We start from the raw sequence: 7,211 nt of genomic DNA, 5'->3' as shown, positions 1-7,211 counted from the left end.
ATGCACACACACACTAGAACACTAGCTTTCTCTTAGGCTATCTTAGGCTCTCTTTCATGCTCCATAAGCATGCTTATATAGTATGCATGGTTAGGGTGAAACCCTAATAACCCATGTCTTTTCCTATTCCAAGGATCCATGGGTTAAAAGCTCCATGGATCATCCATGGACTTCCACATAAGCCTAGCCCATTAACAAATGAGTATTAGCCCACACTATATAAAACAAATAGCCCATAATTTAATTAGTATTCCTTTTAATCTCTAAATTAATCCATAATTAATTTAAGACTAAAACTAATTAAATAACGTAACTTCATATTAATATATTATAACTCATAATATATTAATAAACATATGTGTATAACTCTCATAAAATTATCCATAATAGTTTGGATGAGATGCAACCCAAATGGACCATGCCGGTCGGGTCAAGTATATACCAAATAAGTTATGGACTTAGACACCTTATCCAACAGACTCCCACTTGGATAAGTCTAATAACTATATTTGCCTATAACTTCAGGAACCAACCAACAATCGTAGCTCTCGAAAACTCCCTCGAACAATGAAGACTCTGTCGAACTATGAAGCGCCATTTTAGATAAGTGATCACATAATCCTCTGTTCTCATGATATCAGCCGGACAAACACATGGAACTATGTCTTGCTTATTGTCTAGCAGCTGTTTCTCGATTATCCGATTTGTTTGACGAAGAACTTCACTGAACACATCGGTTTAGTTCTGACCAGGCCTGGTATATGGGTCAACACAAAATCATCGAGGGGCCCGGATATCGCTTCTATTTCTAGAAGGAACAGATAAACTTCGACTGATATGCTTGTTCTACTACTTATTGAATTGTACACAAAGGCACGTTTTATAACATCAAGTTACTGATGCGTTTACGTGCAATCAATGCACAACCAACTCATAGGTAACAACTCATATCTCTAGGTTTAAAGATTTATATGATGTTATCGTCTCACGATCACTCGAGATAAATTCCATGAAGTGATACAAGTGAGCGTGGGTTTATACCAATACTCATAACTTACGAGTACTCATGAATGTTGCAGCAACCATTGCCATGCCTAAACACCTTTAAGGCATCTACAAACCCAATTCATGACAATCTTGATTCATACTTACTTCCGACGTATGATCGATTGTGGAGGTTTGAACAAATTAATTATTCTGGAAGTCAAAACATGCAAAACTGAAACAATAGTAAATAATTGACAATGATAGTAACACTTTACTCATAAATAAATCACAAATTTTATTCATCATCAAACGTCGATTACATTTTACAAGTTTCAGGAAAACTATCTAATCTTTAAAACTAATATCGTCCCTCAGCCCGATGCGTCTCGCATGCTGAAAATGCTTAACCCTCGTCAGTCCCTTCGTAAGGGGATCTGCAGGATTCTCATCTGACGATATCCTCCTTGTCACAAGGATTCCTTCTTCAATCTTGTGCCTTATGAAGTGATATTTTCTGTCAATGTGTCGGGATCTGCCATGATCTCTTGGTTCCTTGGCTAAGATAACCGCAGCATTGTTGTCACAGAAAATTTCTATAGGTTCCTTAATAGCTGGTACAACTCCAAGGTCTCCGATGAAGTTCTTTAGCCATATCGCCTCCTTCGCTGCTTCACTCGCTGCTATATACTCTGATTCACAAGTCGAATCAGCCACCGTCTCCTGCTTGGAACTCTTCCAAGAAATTGCCCCTCCATTTAAGGTAAAGATCCAGCCCGACTGAGAGCGGAAATTATCCCTATCAGTCTGAAAACCAGCATCACTATACCCTAATATTCTCAAGTCATCACTGCCACCAAGGGTAAGGACCCAATCCTTAGTCCTCCGCAGGTACTTGAGAATGTTCTTTACCGCGGTCCAATGAGCCTTGCCAGGGTTCCCCTGATACCTGCTGACCATGCTCAAAGCAAATGCCACATCAGGACGGGTACAAGTCATAGCATACATGATCGAGCCAACTGCGGAAGCATATGGTAATTGGCTCATCTCAGCTATCTCAGCCTCTGTACTCGGACTCTGAGTCTTACTCAGTTTGGTATTGCTTTGGATCGGTAAATCTCCTTTCTTGGAATTCTCCATGTTGAACCTTTTCAACACCTTATCCAAGTAGATACTCTGACTAAGTCCAATTAGTCTTCTACTCCTTTCTCTTAATATCCTTATCCCTAGGATATAGGTAGCCTCCCCTAGGTCCTTCATAGCAAAGCACTTCCCAAGCCAGGACTTAACCTCCTGCAAGGTTGGGATGTCATTTCCTATGAGTAGTATGTCATCCACATACAGTACCAAGAAGCTAACTATACTCCCACTAGCTCTGACATACACGCAAGACTCATCTTCGCTTCTCAAGAAGCCAAACTCTTTTACCTTCTCATCAAAACAAAGATTCCAGCTACGAGATGCTTGTTTTAATCCATAAATGGATTTCTTAAGCTTGCATACTCTATTAGGGTACTCTGCATTGACAAAACCCTCTGGCTGATTCATGTACACATCCTCAGCCAACTTTCCATTAAGGAAAGCGGTTTTGACATCCATTTGCCATATTTCATAATCATGAAATGCTGCAATGGCTAACATAACCCTAATAGACTTAATCTTGGCCACCGGCGAGAAGGTTTCATCATAATCAATACCTTGAGTTTGAGTAAAACCCTTCGCAACCAGTCGAGCCTTATAAGTATGCACTTTTCCTTCCATGTCGGTCTTCTTTTTGAAGATCCATTTGCACCCGACTGTTTTACGGCCTGGTACATTGTCAACCAAGTTCCAAACTTGATTGTCATACATGGACTGTATCTCGCTGTCCATAGCCTCCTTCCATTTAGCAGACTCCGGGCCTGCCATGGCTTCCTTAACACTGCTAGGTTCATCCAAATTTACTAGTGTACTATCACTAATAAACGTATCACCTTCCGTAGTAATATGAAAACCATAATAAAACGAAGGTGTGTTCCTAACCCGTGTGGAACGTCTCGGAGGTACAGACTCGTCAGCTGGATCAACAGGAGTTTCTACCTCAGGTTGATTGCTAGTGTCTGAGGTTCCTTCACCAATTGATTCTTGAATTTCTTCAAGATCAATCTGCCTCCCACTGTCTCCTTGGCTTATAAATTCTTTCTCGCGAAAGATCCCTCTTCGTGCTACAAAGACCACATTCTCACTGGGTCTGTAGAAAAGGTAACCGAAGGATTTCTGTGGGTAGCCGATGAAAATACACCTTTCACTTCGGGGTTCAAGCTTATCATGAGTTTCACGCCTCACGAAGGCTTCGCAACCCCAAATTTTGATGTGGTCCAAATTGGGAACCTTCCCAGTCCACATCTCATGAGGTGTTTTGGTAACCTTCTTTGTAGGGACTAGATTAAGGATATGGGCGGCAGTCTCTAAGGCATACCCCCAAAAAGAGATTGGTAACGAAACTCGACTCATCATAGAGCGAACCATGTCCAACAAGGTACGATTACGCCTCTCAGCTACACCATTCAGCTGTGGTGTCCTGGGAGGAGTCAATTGTGAGACAATCCCACACTCCTTAAGATAGTCAAGGAACTCGGTACTAAGATACTCACCACCTCGATCGGATCGAAGCATCTTAATGTTCCTGCCCAATTGATTTTCTACTTCCTGTTTGAATTCCTTAAACCTTTCAAAGGTTTCGGACTTGTGTTTGATCAAGTAGACATACCCATATCTACTATAATCATCAATAAAAGTCACATAATACCGATTAGCATCCCTTGTGGCGGTTTTGAATGGCCCACATACATCAGTATGTATTAGGTCCGACAAACCTTCACCCCTCTCACAAGTTCCAGTGAAGGGTGATTTTGTCATTTTTCCAAGTAGACAAGATTCACAACTATCATCTGATTTGAGGTCAAATGATTCCAAGACTCCACTCTTTTGGAGTTGGTCTATGCGTTTCTTGTTTACATGTCCAAGACGACAATGCCACAATGATGCTTTATCTAGGCTAGTAGAAGAATCAATATACAACACATTATTTCCTAAGTTGTCTACAATCGACACAGTTTCATACACGCCATCACAAGGTAATGCTTTAAAATAAAACACATTATTAAAGAAAGCATTAATACCACCACATTCATTATCAAACGAAAAGGTAAAACCTTGTTTGTACAAAGCATGAAAAGAAATAATATTCCTCGCCATTTCAGACGAGTATACACATTTATTCAAATCTAATTTTAACCCATTATTAAGCAACAAAGTATAAACTCCAATCTTGGAAACAGGTGAAGCCTTCCTATTCCCCATGATTAAGTTTATCTTCCCGTGCTCCACATCCTCACTTCTTCTTAGGCCCTGCAAATCAGAACATATGTGAATACCACATCCTGTATCAAGCACCCAAGAGTTAGAATGTGTTGAGTAATTAGACAATATAGTGTAAATACCTGCATAGGTGGGTTTCACTTTCCCATCCTTTAGATCCTGCAAGTACTTAGGGCAGTTCCGCTTCCAGTGTGCCTTTTCATGGCAATAAAAGCATTCAGCATCCTTTGGAATGGCAGAAGGAGTGACAGAACCGTTCTTAGTCTTGGATGAGGAGCCTTCAAGAGACTTTCCCTTGGTACCCTTCGAAGGGTGTTTCCTCTTTTTCCCTTTGCCTTGCCCAATAGCTAAAACAGGGGTAGAAGTTGGAGTAGGAGTAGTAGAGGTAACAACCGCTTTACCCTTAAGACCGGTTTCAGCGGTCTTCAAGAGTCCTTGAAGCTTGCTGAGGGTAACTTCCTCCTTGTTCATATGATATGTCATTCGAAAATGATCATAACAAGAAGGCAAGGAGTGCAAAATGATATCAATTGCTAACTCCTCGGGGATGTTAACATTCAGCTTCAGCAAACGGTCCACATACCTTTGCATCTTTTGCATGTGGCCCGTGACGGATTCACCGTCCTTCATGCGGGTAGTTATTATGGAGGAGATTATTTCATACCGCTCCTGACGAGCACTCTGATGGTACCTTTCCATCAAGTCTTGGTGCATCTCAAAAGGGTAGAAATCTTCATATGACTTTTGGAGCTCGGCTGTCATCGTGGCCATCATGATACATGCCACCTTAGTAGCATCTCTCTCATGAGTCCTGAATTCAGCGATCTCCTCAGGAGTAGCAGTAGACTCATCAAGTTCTTTTAACTCCTTATCGAGGACATATTCCTTGTCCTCGTAACGAGTAACCATCCTGATGTTCCTAATCCAATCCATGAAGTTGGAACCATCAAAGATGACCCTCCCACAAAGATTCATGAGAGAGAAAGAACCAGTTGGGTTAGAGCCTGAAGCATTAGTGTTGGAAGACATCTGAAAGAAGAAAGTAAGTTTAGATTAGATATTTAGGATCCTTAATAAGACACCCAAATGTAATATTAAGGCTAGGATCCAATCACAATATATTACACTTAGAAGAGGGATGCCGTAATCTAAGTAATAATATATTTGAAAGGTAGGCGAATGACGATTCACCAATTTCCACCATGAAAACGAAATGATTAATTAGGTTTAATTGGATTTGAAATTCCTAGATTCTTTTGAGATTCATTGAACTTTTCAATGGCATGTTTCAATCTCGATTGTGCCCTTCAAGTTTTGTGACTGGGATGCCGAGGATCACAAAACAAGGTGTGAATAACCATGCTAACTCACTTGGTACTCCTAATATTATCACCTAATCAATGTGCCGGTTAACCACACACGCTCCATTGATCTATGACAACATTAAGTTACCCTTCGTGATCCTTACTAGTCTAATTAGTGTGCCGGTTAACCACACACGCTCCACTAACGACTTGGTAAGGTACAAAGTGTGAATTCCATGGATTAGCACCATGTTCACATTTTCCTAAAATAACTAAGATTGGGAATTAAAAGAGTTTAGTTATTTTATAATATTCATTATACTTTTAATGAGGATTTAAAGTCGTTGTTCTACCCGTTCGGCTAACGACCCTCCACCGATCAAGCAAGCGGTGGGTGAGAGTATACACCCATTAAGTCGCCATTTTATAGGCAACAACCTTATACCCACCTTATAGACCGGCTTCGTGAATGAGGCCTACTAACGGTAAAACGACTTATTCTTATACATATATATAATAATTAACCATTAATGTTATAAATAGTATAAGGGTTGAATTTTAACTATTAAAACTCTAAGGTTTGGAATTAAAGTTTATTAAAGTGTGTGAAACTTTACAAATTCCAAAACTTGAGGACAAGTTTTGTAACTTTGCAAAACTCTTCATTTCATAACTTATGAATTAAAGGTTCATAAAATGAAGACTCTTCATTTTCATGTAACTTATGTGTTTTAAGTGTGTATTAAATGAAAGTGACCTTTGGTAATCCATAACTTGAGGACAAATTATGGACTCCATTAAAACACATAAATGATTAAGAATTAATTCTAAACAATTCAGCAAATAATTCCTATCATTTTCTAAATTCATAAGAACATGAACATGATCATCAAAAATTCAAGAATTATATGAACACATAAAATCATGGATTTTTGATATATGCTATTGTAAATGGATTAGAACAACCATTACACCAACTAAAATAAGTTTTACAACACCAAAACAATTTAGGGTAATGTTTTCAATCCATTTCCAGCAGCAAAAGTCGAGATTCTGCATTCTTTCGATCCTACTCGCCGAGTGCACGAACGGACTCGTCGAGTAGGTTGAAGTTTGCCTTGGACTCGGCGAGTCCCCCCAATGGACTCGGCGAGTCTAGCATGCAGACAGCAACGATTTCGACTTTTTTCACTATTTTGCATCAAGTATCAAACAAGCAAGCCTAGGCTCTGATACCACTGTTGGGTTTTGAGCAATCTAACACTTCCTAAGTGTGCATGCAACCCTAATAAACCTTGGATCTATGTTTGTCTAAATACATGCAAAATAATAATTTTCCAAGGTTTATAACCTATCTAACATGGCATGGGGAACATTTAAACATAAAAGAGTTAGAAGAGATTACATACCTTTGTTGTGTTGGGTTCTTAGGAGTTTGAGGGCCAAGCACCAATAGTGTGAATGCCTCAAATGGAATCACAAACACCACAAACTCTTGGAAAACTTTGAGAGAGTATACACACTCTTGTATTTTCGGCCACACACATGCACACACACACTAGA

Source organism: Lactuca sativa, chromosome 4 (genome assembly GCF_002870075.4).
Source record: "Lactuca sativa cultivar Salinas chromosome 4, Lsat_Salinas_v11, whole genome shotgun sequence".
NCBI classification, from domain to species: Eukaryota; Viridiplantae; Streptophyta; class Magnoliopsida; order Asterales; family Asteraceae; genus Lactuca; species Lactuca sativa.
The sequence above is the reverse complement of the archived record's forward strand: the minus strand, read 5'-3'. Positions refer to the sequence as shown.